Below are 14,352 nucleotides of genomic sequence, written 5' to 3' on the forward strand. Positions count from 1 at the left end.
TCTCCCCATCTCTTTATATATGTATGTATGTGTGTGTGTGTGTGTGTGTGTGTGTGTATATATATATATATATATATATATATATATATATATATATGTATATATGTATATAAAGTTTTTATGTGGAAGCTCACTATGCAATAATAAAAATTAAATTAAATTATAATTTAAAAGTTAGAATGCATGTCATTTAAAGGAGCAAGAGGGAATATCTTTACTGTTCCATACAAATTACAATGAATCCACAGGACTAAGGTCAAGGATCCAAGAACAGCTGACCCCTAGTGCATTAGGTTTTTGCAAATTACTGGAATCATTAACAAGGATTAAACTTCTAAGAAACTAGATCTCTGAGAACACAGAAACCAAAATTGAAAAAAAAATGTAATGGTTCATTAACTGGGGAATAAGTAAATTTGGAGTTGCAAATATTTCTTTTATTTTCTTTAACTTTATTTTTATTAATTACTACTGGATCATACTTGGCAGATCACTGCACATTTTTCAACCCGTTTTTTCAAATATAAAATGAGGGTTTTAGATCTTAGCTCAGGCTTTTGGGCACCATTTTATAATGTTTGGAATAAGAGTTTTGGATTAGATGACCACTGGAATCCTTTCTAGTTTGAAATCTATGATTATTTATTCTCCCCACACACACACTGAAACATACATACACATATCCATACACACAACCATATAATAGTTGAACAAGAACAATAACAATAAATTCTTACCTTGGCCATGTTTAAAAATGTATATTTCATTTTGAAACTTGGGTCTAATATCTTCTACCACGAATGAGGTAGCTTGATTCTTTACTGATCTTTGATTTTACAGTTGGTCACTTAATTGATCAGAGTTCTTGTACCTTTAAAATTGTTTGTCTTAACCCAAAGACCACAGCTTTTGGGATAAGAACTCTCTATTTGACAAAATCTGATGGGAAAATTGGAAACTAGTATGGAAGAAATTAGGACTCAACCAACAACTAACACCTCATAAAAAGATAAGAACTAAATGGATTCATGATTTTGACAAAGAGTGATATAAGTAAATCAGAAGAACATAGGACAGTTTACCTCTCAGATCTATGGAGAAAGAAGGAATTTGTTTCCAAAGAAAAACTAGAACTCATAATTGAATGCCAGATAGATAATTTTGATTATATTAAGTTTAAAAGTTTTTGTACAAGCAGAACTAATGCAAACAAGAGCAGAATCAAAGTAATACATTGGGAAATCATTATTACATTTAAGAGTTCTGATAAAGGCCTCATTTCAAAAATATATAGAGAATTGACTCAAATTTATAAGAATTCAAGCCATTCTCCAATTGATAAATGGTCAAAGGATATGAACAGACAATTTTCAGATGAAGAAATTAAAGCTATTCCTAATCATATGAGAAGGGGCTGGAAATCACTATTGATTAGAAAAATGCAAATTAACACAACTCTGAGATACCACAACACACTTATCAGATTGGCTAAGATGACAGGAAAGGACAAGAATGAATGTTGGAGGGGATATGGGAAAACTGGGATACTAATACATTGTTGGTGGAACTATGAGTGGATCCAGCCAGTCTGAAGAGTAATTTGGAACTATGTTCAAAAAGTTATAAGACTGGGCATACCCTTTGACCCAGAAATGTTTCTATTGGGCCTATATCCCAAAAAGATCTTAAAGGAAGGAAAAGAACCCACATGTGCAAAAATGTTTGTTGCAGTCATTTTTTTTTTTTTTGTAGTGCCTAGAAACTGGAAACTGAGTGGATACCCATCAATTGGGGAATGGCTGAATAAGTTATGGTATATGAATGTTATGTAATATTACTCTTCTATAAGAAATGATCAGGAGGATGATTTCCAAGAGGTCTAGAGAGATTTACATGAGCTGATGTTAAGTGAAATGAGCAGAATCAGGAGATCTTTGTACACAACAACATGATCAGTTTTGATAAAAAGTGACTCTTTCCAACACTGAGATGATTGATACCAATTCCAATGCCAAGATCCAATGGATCTTGTGATTAAGAGAGCCATCTACATCAAGAGAGAGGACTATGAAACTGACTGTGCATCACAACATAATATTCTCACTCTTTTGATTGTTGTTCATTTGCATTTTGTTTTCTTACTCATTTGCTTCCTTTTTTTGATCTGATTTTTCTTGTGCAGCAAGAGAATTGTATGCATGTGTTTATATATATATTGGATTTAACATATATTTAACATGTTTAACATATTTTGGATTGTTTGCCATCTAGGGGAGGGGGTGGGAGGACTATGCAAGTGTCAGTGTTGTTAAATTACCCATGGATATGTTTTGAAAATAAAAAGCTTTATGAAAAATTAAAAATAATAAAAATAAAATAAATTATTTGTTTTATTACCTGCTTTTAAATTGATTAATTATTTTCCTACTTCTGGTCATGTAATTCTACATGCTTATATATTTTCTTACATTTCTCTCAAATTTCTCCTTTTATAATTTCTTACATCAAAACTCTATTCCATTGCAAACATGTACCATAATTTGGTCAGGGATGTCCAAAATGATGATAACTTCTGTCCTTCCAAATATAAAAAAGTTACTATAAATATTCTAGAAAATATATGTCTTTTTCTATTTACTTTTTTAATTTTTTTTATTTTCCTAGTTACAAGTAAAAACAAAGCATTTGGGGGGTTAACACATGTATATTCATTTTTAAACCATATATATTGATTATTATGTTGGAGAGAAAAATCAGAAAAGAAAAAAAAAATGAGCAAGGGGAAAAAAAAAGAAAAAGGGGGAAACGTAAATATAGCATGTGTTGAGTACATTAAGTCTTCATAGTTCTCTCTCTGGGTATGGATGGCATTTTCCATTCAAAGTTTACTGGGTGTGTTTTGGATAATTGAACCACTAAGAAGAACCAAATCTGTCATATTTGATCACTGCACAAACTTGCTGTTGTTGTGTACAGTGCTTTCCTCATTTCAGCCTGTTTTCTCTGCATCATTTCACGTAAATCATGCAGGTTTTTCCAAAATTATCTTTTTCATTTTTATAGAACAATAATTTTCTATTACTTTCATAAAGCATATTTCAATTGTTTATTGTTTTTCATATTGTACATTAATTTTAGTACACATTTATTTATAAATAATATTGGAAGGAAAAATCAGAACAAAAGGGAAAAACAATGAGAGGGAAAAAAAGAAGAAAAAAAAAGGAAAAAAAGGAACATAACATTTGTTGATTTATATTAATTTCCATAATTCTCTCTCTGGAAGCAGATGAAATTTACTTTCAAAGTTTATTGGAATTGCTTTGGATCACTGAACTGTTGAGCAGAACCAAATCTTTCATAATAGATCAATACAGAATCTTACTATCACTGTGTACAATGTATTTCTGGTTCTGCTTATTTTAGTCAATATCAGTTCAAGTAAATATTTCTGGGCCTTTCTAAAATCATATTATTCATCATTGTTTCTAGAACAATAATATTGCATTAGTTTCAAATACCAGTACTTATTCAGCCATTCCCCCTTTTATGGACATTTACTCATTTTTCAATGATTCACTGCTACATAAAAAGCTACTACAAACCTTTTTGCACATGTAGATACTTTCCCTTCCCTTATGAATTCCTTGGGATACAGGACCAGTAGTGACACTACTGGAGCAAAGGGTATGCACAATTTTGTAGCCCATTGGACATAATTCCACATTGTTCATGAGAATGATTGAATCATTTCACACTTGAACAACATTGCATTAGTGTCGTAGTTTTCCCACGTTCACTCCAAGATTTATCATCATTTCTTGTCATCTTAACAATTTGAGAGTAGTAGTGTATATTGATTCCTTAGAGTTATTTTAATTTGCATTTCTCTAAACAATTGTGATTTACAGCATCTTTTCAACATGACTATAGATGGCTTCAATTTTTTCATCTGAAAATTTTTTTGTTCAAATCCTTTGTCAATTTGTCAAATTGGGGAATGACTTGTACTCTAAAAAATTGACACAGTTCTCCATATATATATATATTTTTTAAATGAAGCTTTTATTAGGAAAAAAACTGATGTAAAATCCCCCTCCCAGATTTGTTTCCCTCAAATCTTGGCTTGGAGCTTCTGAAAGAGATTCCACAAGGAAAATCCCAAGGAATACTTTTGTGAAACTCTGAACTACAATCTCAAGAAAAATTAAAAAGCTATTATTAAAAAAATGAAAATTGTGCTTCAATATTAATTAGAGAGATTGGTTTGTAATCTCTCCTGTACACCTTATTTACTTTATATTTTTCCCCCTTTTTATCCCCACCATGACCCCAAGTAAACTACAGTTAAGAAATGATATATTTATCATACATATTTTGAATCATATCAATCAGGTAAAAAGAGAAAGAAAACAAAATGCAAGCAAACAACAACAAAAACAGTAGAAATAATATGTTGTGGTCCACCTTTAGTTCCCACTGCCCTCTCTCAGTGTGCAGGTGGCTTTCTTCAGCAAAAGACCATTGGAACAAGCCTGAATCATTTCATTAGGATGAAAGCATGTCCATCAGAACTGATCATCATATAATCTTGCTGTTGCTGTGTATAATGATCATCTGGTTCTGCTCATTTCATTTAGTATCAGGTCTAGGTAAATCTCTCCAGGACAATCTGAAATCATATTATTGATCATTTATAGATGATAGAAAAACAATGTTCCAAAGAATATATGAAAATATATGGAAAATCCTTCTAGAAAAGGATAAGTAGAAAAATAATATTCCACAATATCCATATACCATAACTTATTCAGCCATTCTTCAGCTAATGGACATTCACTCAGTTTCTAGTTTCTTGCCATTACAAAAAATGGCTGCAACAAGCATTTTTGCACATGTGTCCTTTTTTCATCTTTTATGATTTATTTAGAATACGTCCAGTAGAAGCACTGTTGGATCAAAGGGTATGCACAGGTTGATCATGATTTGATCATAATTCCAAATTGCTCTCCAGAATGGTTGAATCAGTTCATAACTCCACCAACAATGTAATAGTGTCCCAGTTTTCCCACATCCTCTCCAACATTCATCATTATTTTTTCCTGTCATTTTAGGTAATCTGAGAGGTGTGTATTGGTTCCTCAGAGATGTCTTAATTTGCATTTCTCTAATTAATAGTGATTTAGAGCACCTTTTCATATGACTAGAAATGGTTTCAATTTTTTCCTCTAAGAATTTTCTGTTCATATCACTTGACTTTATCAATTTTAGAATGATTTGACTTCTTATAAATTTTAGTAATTTCTCTAGCTATTTTAGAATTGAAGCATTTATCAAAACACTTAAATGTAAAAACAAAATTGCCAGTTTATTGCTTCCCTTCTATTCTTGTTGGCATTGGTTTTGCTTTTAAGCAAATTTTTTACTTAATATAATTAATATTATCCAGTTTGCATTCAATAATGTACTCAAGTTCTTCTTTGGCCACAAATTCCTTCCTTGTCCACATCTGAGAGGTAGACTTACTTTTTTTTGTTTTTCCAATTTGCTTATGATATCTCTTTTTATGTCTAAATCATGAACTCATTTCAATCTTATCTTAGTATAAAGTACCTGGTGTGGATCAATGCCAAGTTTCTGCCACACTAATTTCCAGTTTCCCCAACTGTTTTTTCTTTTTTTTTTTCAAATAGTGACTTGTTAATCCAAAAGGGTCTTTGGATTTTTCAAACAACAGATTATTATAGCCATTGAGTATTTTGTCCTGTGAATCTAATCTATTCCACTGATTGAAAACCCTATTTTTTAGCCAGTACCAAATGGTTTTGATAACTACTGCTTTATAATACAGATTTATGTCTGGTATAGATAGACCATCTCCATTTGTATTTTTTAAATTAATTCCCTCAAAATCTGTGACCTTTTTTTTTCTTCCAGATGAATTTTTTTTATTAATTTTTCTTTCTGTGTGAAGTAATGCTGATGATTTATGTGGATACATTTTGTACCTTGCAACTTTGCTAAAGTTGTAATTGTTTCTAATAGTTTTTTAATTGATTCTCTAGGATTTTTTAAGTATACTTTAAAGTCTGGGCAAGCTCACTGGAAGCCTCGGAATCAGCCAGAGTCAGGAAAAGCAAAAGTCCTTGGTCTTTAGGAGGAGAAATGAAGGAGATGGACAAAACTGCTAGGAGTTTTGCCAAGGAACCTTCCTTGATTCTAGAGTCCAGAACCTCCATGGATCTCCACACTTTTCTCCTCCTTGTCCTGAGACCAAGTGAAGTTCTCTTGCCTCTCTTACTCCACCCCCTAATCCTAACCTACAATTCTCTTAACCCCAAGCATTGAGCTAGCATCAACTGTGAGAAGAGAAATTCCAAACATATGCTAATAGAGTTATTGTCCAATTGGTAATTAGCCTTAAGTGCTCAGTTGTCTGATTCAAGTGCACCTTTTAAGAGTTTCAGCCCTTTACATCTCCCACTTTCTTTTGTTTTAGAATACAGGTGGTCATGCCATCCCTGGCTTCTCAGGAAGGTGAGAAACCCAAAAAGGAGATGATCATGCCCTCCTTGACTTCTCAGAAAAGAAGGTGAAAACACCAAAAGGGAGATGATAATACCCCCCACACACACACACTTCTCAGGAAGGGAGGTGAAAGCACTAAAAAGGAGATGATCACGTCCTCCCTGACTTCTCAGGAAGGGAGATGAAAAAAACCAAAGAGAAGTGGGAAGTTAAGCTGGATATTGTTAGCAGGTTTCTGGGCTGAAGGGTATTACTAGAAAGAGGTATGCACAAACTCATCAGCATGGGAGGTATTACACAAGCACATAGTAATAATGCACAAGCTATTAGTGATGACTCTCCCCACAGCCAGTGCAGTCTTAATGTAGTGTAACAAACATGAATTGTACGTGCAAGTAGTGATATAATAAAAAATATAAATCTACATGGTGTTATAAAAGATTTCCAGAAGTCCTAGAAGGAGGGTATATAAACAACAATTACACATACCCCTCCTTCAGCAGCCACAAGATACTCCAAAACCAATCTATTGTCTATTATTTCATGTGTCAGGGAATCCAATGATCCCTGTAAGTCTTTGAAGTCTTGCAACAGTCTTTTTATGTGTTAGTGAATCCAATGATTCCTGCAGACTCTGAAGTCCTGCAACAGTCTTATCATTTCTCAAAGAATCCAATGATTCCTGAGGGTTTTCAAGTCTTACAACAATCTTATCATGTCTCAGAGAATGCAATGATTCCTGATGGTTTTGGATGTCCATGAGTAAATTGCCATAACTGCCATGCTCGTTCAGTGGTGGCCACAGGCCACAATGGAACCACCTGATGTTTCTTGGGTCTTTTCCTTCATTTCAAAACTCTGCTCTGTCTCTCTCTGATGGACAAGGCAGTTTTACTTTATGATTTCCTGTAAAATAATGTCTAGCTTCTTTTTTTTTTTTTTTTTTTTACCAAGGTTTTCAGGAAGTCCAAGAATCCTTAGATGGCCCCCAAATCTATTTTCCAGGTCAATTGTTTTTCCAGTGAGGTATTTTACATTTTCTTTTTTTTTTTTTTTTTTTGTTTTGTTTTGTTTTGTTTTCATTTTGGGGTTATTTTTGAAGGATTCTTGATATCTTTGTGTCATTTATTTCCATTTGTTCAATTCTAATTTTAGTGAATTATTTTCTTCAGTTAACTTATTCTGGCTTCTTTTGTATTTGACCAATTGAATTTTTAAATGAATTGCTTTGTTTAATAGACTTTTTTTTTTGCATTTCACAAATTCTATTTCCCAAGGAGTTGTTTCTTTTTCATTTTGTTAGATCTATTTTGGAAGGGGTTATGTGCTTTTTGCATTTCACTAAATCAATTTTGTAAGCCATTTTCCTCATGTAATTTCTGTTTTCCTCATGTAATTTCTGTTTTCTTTTCCAAATCCTCAAGAAATATTTTCATTCCCTTTCCCCATTTTTCTTCTAACTCTCTTTTAAGAACCTTTTTGAAATTTTCCAGGAAAGCCTTCTTTGATGGGAACCAACTCATATTCCCCTTTGGGTCTTCATCTAGGGATGGTTTGTTTTTGTGTCATCAGGGTTTGAGGTCTATTCTTTTTTTCTATAAAAACCTATCTATCATAGGAGTTCTTATTTTTTTTTTCTTTTTTGCTCAAAAAAAGATTGAGGTCTGCTTTTGAATCAAAGGGGAGATTATCCAAGATTCCTCTATAGGTGACAATGGTTCATATCATAGGTGTCATGTTGCTTACTTCAAGGGCTGAGTAGGCATGACACACATTATTCTTGGTTCAGGGGCTCATTATTTGTCCCATGTGTTTTGTTGGATACTTCACAGCTAATCTGCTGATCAACCAGCTTGCTATAAGGATAGAGAAGTCAACCTTGTTGTAGATTCCTCCTGATTTATTCCCTGGTGCAGATCCCTGGATTTTTGTGCTTAATCTGTGCTTTGCTGCCTCCCCATACCCAACTGAAACAGACTTTTCTGAAATTCTTCCAAAGTATCTTCTGCTGGAAATTTGTTACCCTCCAAATATTTATGGGTTCTATCACTCCAAAACACGTTCAGAGACTTGATTTGGTGTTGATCTGAAGGACATCAGAGAGAGTTCAGATAAAGATGTGTTTTCTCTTCCTCCATCTTGTCTTTGACTCCTCCTTTTTACCTTTGTATACTTCTCTTGAGTTCTTTGTCTGAAAAATCAACGTTTATGTTTACAGTTTTTTTTTTATTAGAAATGATTGAAAATCCCTTATTTCATTGAAGATTCATCTTGTATCCTTAAAGATGATGCTGTCTGGATGGATAGTTGATTCTTGGCTATAATCCCAAGTCCCTTGCTTGCCTGAATATGGTATTCTAGGCCCTCCAATAATTTATTGTAGAAGCTATCAGATCCTGAATAATTCTGACAGTTGTTCCTTGATTTTTGAATTGATTTTTTTCCTGTCAGCTTGTAGTATTTTTTCCTTGAAATTATAGTTCGTTTTTTTTGAAACAATGGAGGTACTCAATGAATTTTTTCAATGACTATTTTGACCTCTGGTTCTAGTAGGTCAAGGAAGTTTTCCTTGATGATCTTCTGAGGAATGGTACCAAGGCTCTTTTTTTCATGGTCTTCAAGTAAATCAATAATTTTTATATTGTCTCTGCTGGATCTATTTTCCAGGTTAGCTGTTTTTTTCAATGAGGTATGTTATGTTTTTTCCATTTTTTCATCATTTTTAGTTTGTTTAATTGATTATTGATTTCTCAGAAAGTCATTAGCTTAATTTGCCTTCTGGTTTTTTTAATGTATGATTTTCCTCAGATTTTCTTTCTTTTTTACTTTTCAAAGTATTATTTGCTTAAGTGGAGTTTTTTTCATTTAACAAATTGTACTTTTAAGAAATTGTTTTCCCTTTTTAAGCTGTTAATTCTCTCTTGCATTTTGCTCAAATTTGCTTGTACTTCTCTTGTTTGCCTTTTAAAATCTTTTATGAGCACTATCAAGAAAATTCTTTGACCTTGGGACTAATTCATATCATCCTTTGAGATTTCCACTTGGGCATTTTCTCCTAGTCTGAGTTGGTAAGTTGATCTTCCTTCTCATCATAGTGACTTTTCATGTCACTTTCATGGATAAATTTCATACCCTTTTCATGGGTAAAGTTCTCTTTCTTTCTTTCTTTTTTTTCTTTCTTTTCTTTTCTTTTCTTTTCTTTTCTTTTCATTTCGTTTCTTTTGTTTCTTATTATGTAACTTTTACAGTTGAGCTCTGCTTCTAAGGTACAGAGAGTGTTATCTCAAGCTTTTTGTGCCTCTCTGAGCCTTGGCTTTCAGCACAGCAACTGCTTGTACTTGAAATTTTGCTCACTTTATAAGATAGCCACACCCACTCTTTTTAAGAAAACCCCTGCTTTTCTGTGCTGGCAATTTGCCTTCTGCACTTATGACTGGTGGCTCTCTCATCCCTGTTCTACTACTGAGCTAGGAACCAGGATCTCAGTTGATGTTCTGATGTGATTAAGACCTTTTTGCTGACTTTTGTGTACACTATCTGAGCTGGAATGAAACCACTCTTTCATCCCAATGAAACTGACTTTTTTTTTTGGAATTCCTTCTAATCTATCTTGAGATGTAAAGGGATTTCATTCTGTTAGACTGTTCTGAGGCCTTGTTTCATGTGGTTTTCAAGGGAAACCTGGAAAGCTCAAGCAGGTTCCTGGCTTTATTCCTCCATTTTGGTTCCTATTTCATATTATTTTATCTCTTCAGGGAATAGACTTATTAGTGGTTTAGCTAGATTAAATACTATATAAAAATTGATGATTTTTTTGGAGGGAAGATGCTTTCAAATTCCTATACAAAATACCTGAATTGATTTAGATTCATTATTTAATACTTTTTTTCATAGTTACCATTGCTAGCTGTATTTCCCTCTATTCTATGCTTATTGACACTGTTTATTATATTCTCTCTCCCTTTTTACCCAGTGCCTCCACAAAAGTGTCTGATTAGCACTCTCTCAATCTATTCTCCTTTCTATCACAATCACCAACTCCTTCTCTTATCCTCTTCCCCTATTACTTTCCCTTAAAATAAATTTTCACTGATAGATGGAATTCCAGATTGAAGATAGAATTCTAATTGACTGTGTATGTTATTCCCTCTTTCAGCTAATTCTGACAGAGTAAGGTTCACTTATTCCCCCCATCTCCACCCTCTTCCCCTCCACAGTAAAAAAAAAAAAAGTAAAATACACATGTATAACCAGAAAAAAAAATGAAACAAATATAAAAATGAAGCAAGTTCTTCTGATAAAGGTCTCATTTCTAAAACATATAGAGAAATGAATCAAATTTGTTAAAAACAGAAACCAAAAAAAAAAAAAAAAAACCAAGAAAAATTTAAAAATTCCCTAATTGTTAAATGATCAAAATACATGAACAGTTTTCAGATTAAAAAAGAATATTCCTAGTCTGTACCTGAGATATTTTCTAAAAATTCCCATATTTTTTGTCATTCATTCATTTTCAGTTGCATTTGATTCTTCATAACCCTATTTAATGTTTTCTTAAGAGAGACAGTAGGGTAGTTTTCCGTTTCTTTCTCAAGTGCATTGTACAGATGAGAAAACTGAGTAAATTGAGTAAAAATATTTTCCCAGGGTCACACAACTATTAAGTGTTTGAGACTAGATTTGTATTCTGGAAGATGAGTTCTGCTAATTCCAGGCCCAACACTCCATCCACTGTACCATCAACCTGACCAATAGGCTGTGAATAACAGAACATTTGTATCTTTGCCTACAGAATTATAATACTCCAACACTCTCATTCAAAAGCAATAGGATATAGGAAAGCAGGGTAATATTGGGGTAAGAAGAAATTTGTTCCATTACATGTTCTGACCCAAGTGACTTATAAAATTATATAGACCAAGATTATGTATCTCAAGGCAAAGTCAAGTTTTGGTTGTTCTTCATTAAAAAAAAAAAACAAAAAACAAAAAACAAAAACAAAAAAAAAAACCTAAAGACCAGTAAATATGGAATGAGAGTAAGTTCTATAAAACTTATAAAAGGTCAAATGCAGAAATAAGAAAAAATAGAATCTCAAGGATAATGAGAATAAGAATGATAATAACAATAACAATAACAACAACAACAAAAACAACAACAATAATAAAGCACATATCCCACATTGAGGTGTGCAAAACTTTTTACAACTGTAACACATATATAATTATTATTTCCACTTTGCAGATAAGGAATCTGGGGCTATTGAGGTTTGTCTAGTGTCATCACTAATAATTGTGAGAGATTGGATTTGAACACTAGCCTTTATGAATCTTTATCTAACATTTTAGTTACTGTAGTACTAAATTATTTCAGTTCATTGGATATCAGCAACCATGGAACTTGGAAGGAATAAGTATAAATTTTATTCACAATTAGATTTCAGAGCTGAGGAAAATAACTGTTTCCTATTGTCAGACTTTTTTTTCCTTTTTAATTTGACTTATGATTTAGAAACTATAGTTAGCTCATAGTGAGGAATCTCCTTACTTGTATATAAATATTGTGTGTACATGTGTACATATATACATATATATGTTTTATATGCACATATGTGTATGTGTGTACGCGTGTGTGCATGTGTGTATGTATGTATATCTGTTTCTCATCGTAAAACCATACATGGGATACCAGAAAAATAAAGTTACTTGTTCAAAGTCACACAGTTAGTATGCATGAGTCAACACTTGATGAAAAACCTTCCTAACTTTGATGCCAGTTCCCTATCAACCATACCACTTATCTCAGGCTCTTCAGGCAAATGCTATTGTGGAAAAAAAAAAAAAAAAAAAACTAAAGGGAATTTTTCAGGTGGCCAACTACCTTTCTGAGAAAAATGTTTAAACAAAATCTGTTTTACATTTTTAAAATTAAGAGTAATTTGGTTAGGTATCACCTTTCTGTGGTAATTATTGTTACTCTTCATTATTTTTCACCAGAATTCATACTCTTACATGAATAGATAACCGTAAGACAACTCAGATACTCCAAGAAGTAGTATAGCTTTTGCTAAAGAATGGATAAATTGTTGGTTATGTTGAACAGTTTATCCATCCTTCTGAGGAAAGGGATCCTAACTTTGTAAAAACACTGCAGTATATCTGTGATTGCTGTTGTGTTTCCATTCTTTAAAAGAGAAAAATTCTGTTTTGAAAAAATATTAAAGACATTGAGTTAGATCTGCCATCACCAAAGAAGGAGGGGAACCCCAGCAGTCTCAGAGCTTGTTAAAGTCTCCTTGGAGCTGACCTAGAATTCAGAATTTCAGAGTCTCATGAATCTCGAGAACTGGACTTAGAAGGGACCAATACACCAGCCAGGCCAGTCAAACATCATTGTTTAGCTCCATGGTGAATGATTGTTTCAGATATCCCTTGCTCTGTTTGTTCCATATTTTAATAGAAAGCCAGATTAAATTCCTATCAGATGCAGATATCAGAAAAATGCAGAAGGAAAATGTGATAGAGACTCATGTCTGATAAATTATTCTTTTTCATATTTTAAGGTGCATTTGTAAAAATATTATGAAAATATCAATTTGAATGAATTCCTTATGTGAAATTATAAAAAAAAAGGAAGCCGCAATTTAACATGATAATGTTTTTCTTAAGATTGGCTCAGTTTCTCTGAAATGGCATTGTAAGCATATGTATCTGTCCCTAACTTATAAGTAGTAAAAGTATCTACAACAATAAGGCCATTCAGCAAAGACAGGTTGTTCAACAAACTGTTTTACCCATGCCAATAGGACTTGCCAGTATATCATAATTTTGAAACATGAATATGGTTTAATGAATATTCATATTTTATAAATATTCATCATTTGAATTTTAACCACTAATGATATAGCAGATTCAAATAATGACATTGCAGATGCATAAGTGCATCTTGGGATGAATAAATTATGGCCAATCATAAGTCTCAATTAACTATGTACTTCTGAATGGAAAAGTGAATGGTGGTTTCTGAAAGACTTATTTTATTTTATTTATTTTTTCAGGAGTGGGGTGGTAGATGGGGGAGACTTAAGAAAATACTTTAAGCCAATTTGAAGATTGCACAAAATTCAGGTCAATATAGCAAAATAATTGCCCTGTGACTATATATGTGTGGAAAGAGAGAGAAAGAGACAGACAGACAGAGACAGGCAGAGATAGACAGAGATACAGACACAAAAACAGAAAGGCAGGTTTATAGAAAAAATATGATTAGAAATAAGTAGTCTTCTGTTCAAAAATTTTCAAGTATAGGATATATGAGTACTTATAAATTATATATTATATCAATTATTTGATATTTAAAATTCTTTGCTGGGTTTAGTTTAGTTCTCAGAACAACTCTAAAATTATAAAATGATAAGTAACTTGGATGTCATATTAATTTGTTTATAGAAAGAGACAATTCAGGTTAAAGCATGTTCAGAGAAAGTTGTTCTATGAGAAAAAATGAGAAAGCTGATTTCAGAATAGCTTGGAGAGACTTACATGAACTGATGCTGACTGAAGTGACAGGATTATGTGATGATTAACTGGGATGGATTTGGCTCTTTTCAGCAATGAGGTGATTCAGGCCAGTCCCAATGATCTTGTGATGGAGAGAGGAGTAGGGCAACTGAGTGCAGATCACAACATAGTATTTTCAATCTTTTTGTTGTTGTTTGCTTGCATTTTGTTTTCTTTCTCTTTTTTTCCTTTTTGGATCTGACATCTTGTGTTGCATGATAATTGTAGAAATATGTATAGAAGAACTGCACATGTCTAACATATA

The sequence above is a fragment of the Sarcophilus harrisii genome, chromosome 4 (assembly GCF_902635505.1).
Source record: "Sarcophilus harrisii chromosome 4, mSarHar1.11, whole genome shotgun sequence".
Classification (NCBI taxonomy): Eukaryota; Metazoa; Chordata; class Mammalia; order Dasyuromorphia; family Dasyuridae; genus Sarcophilus; species Sarcophilus harrisii.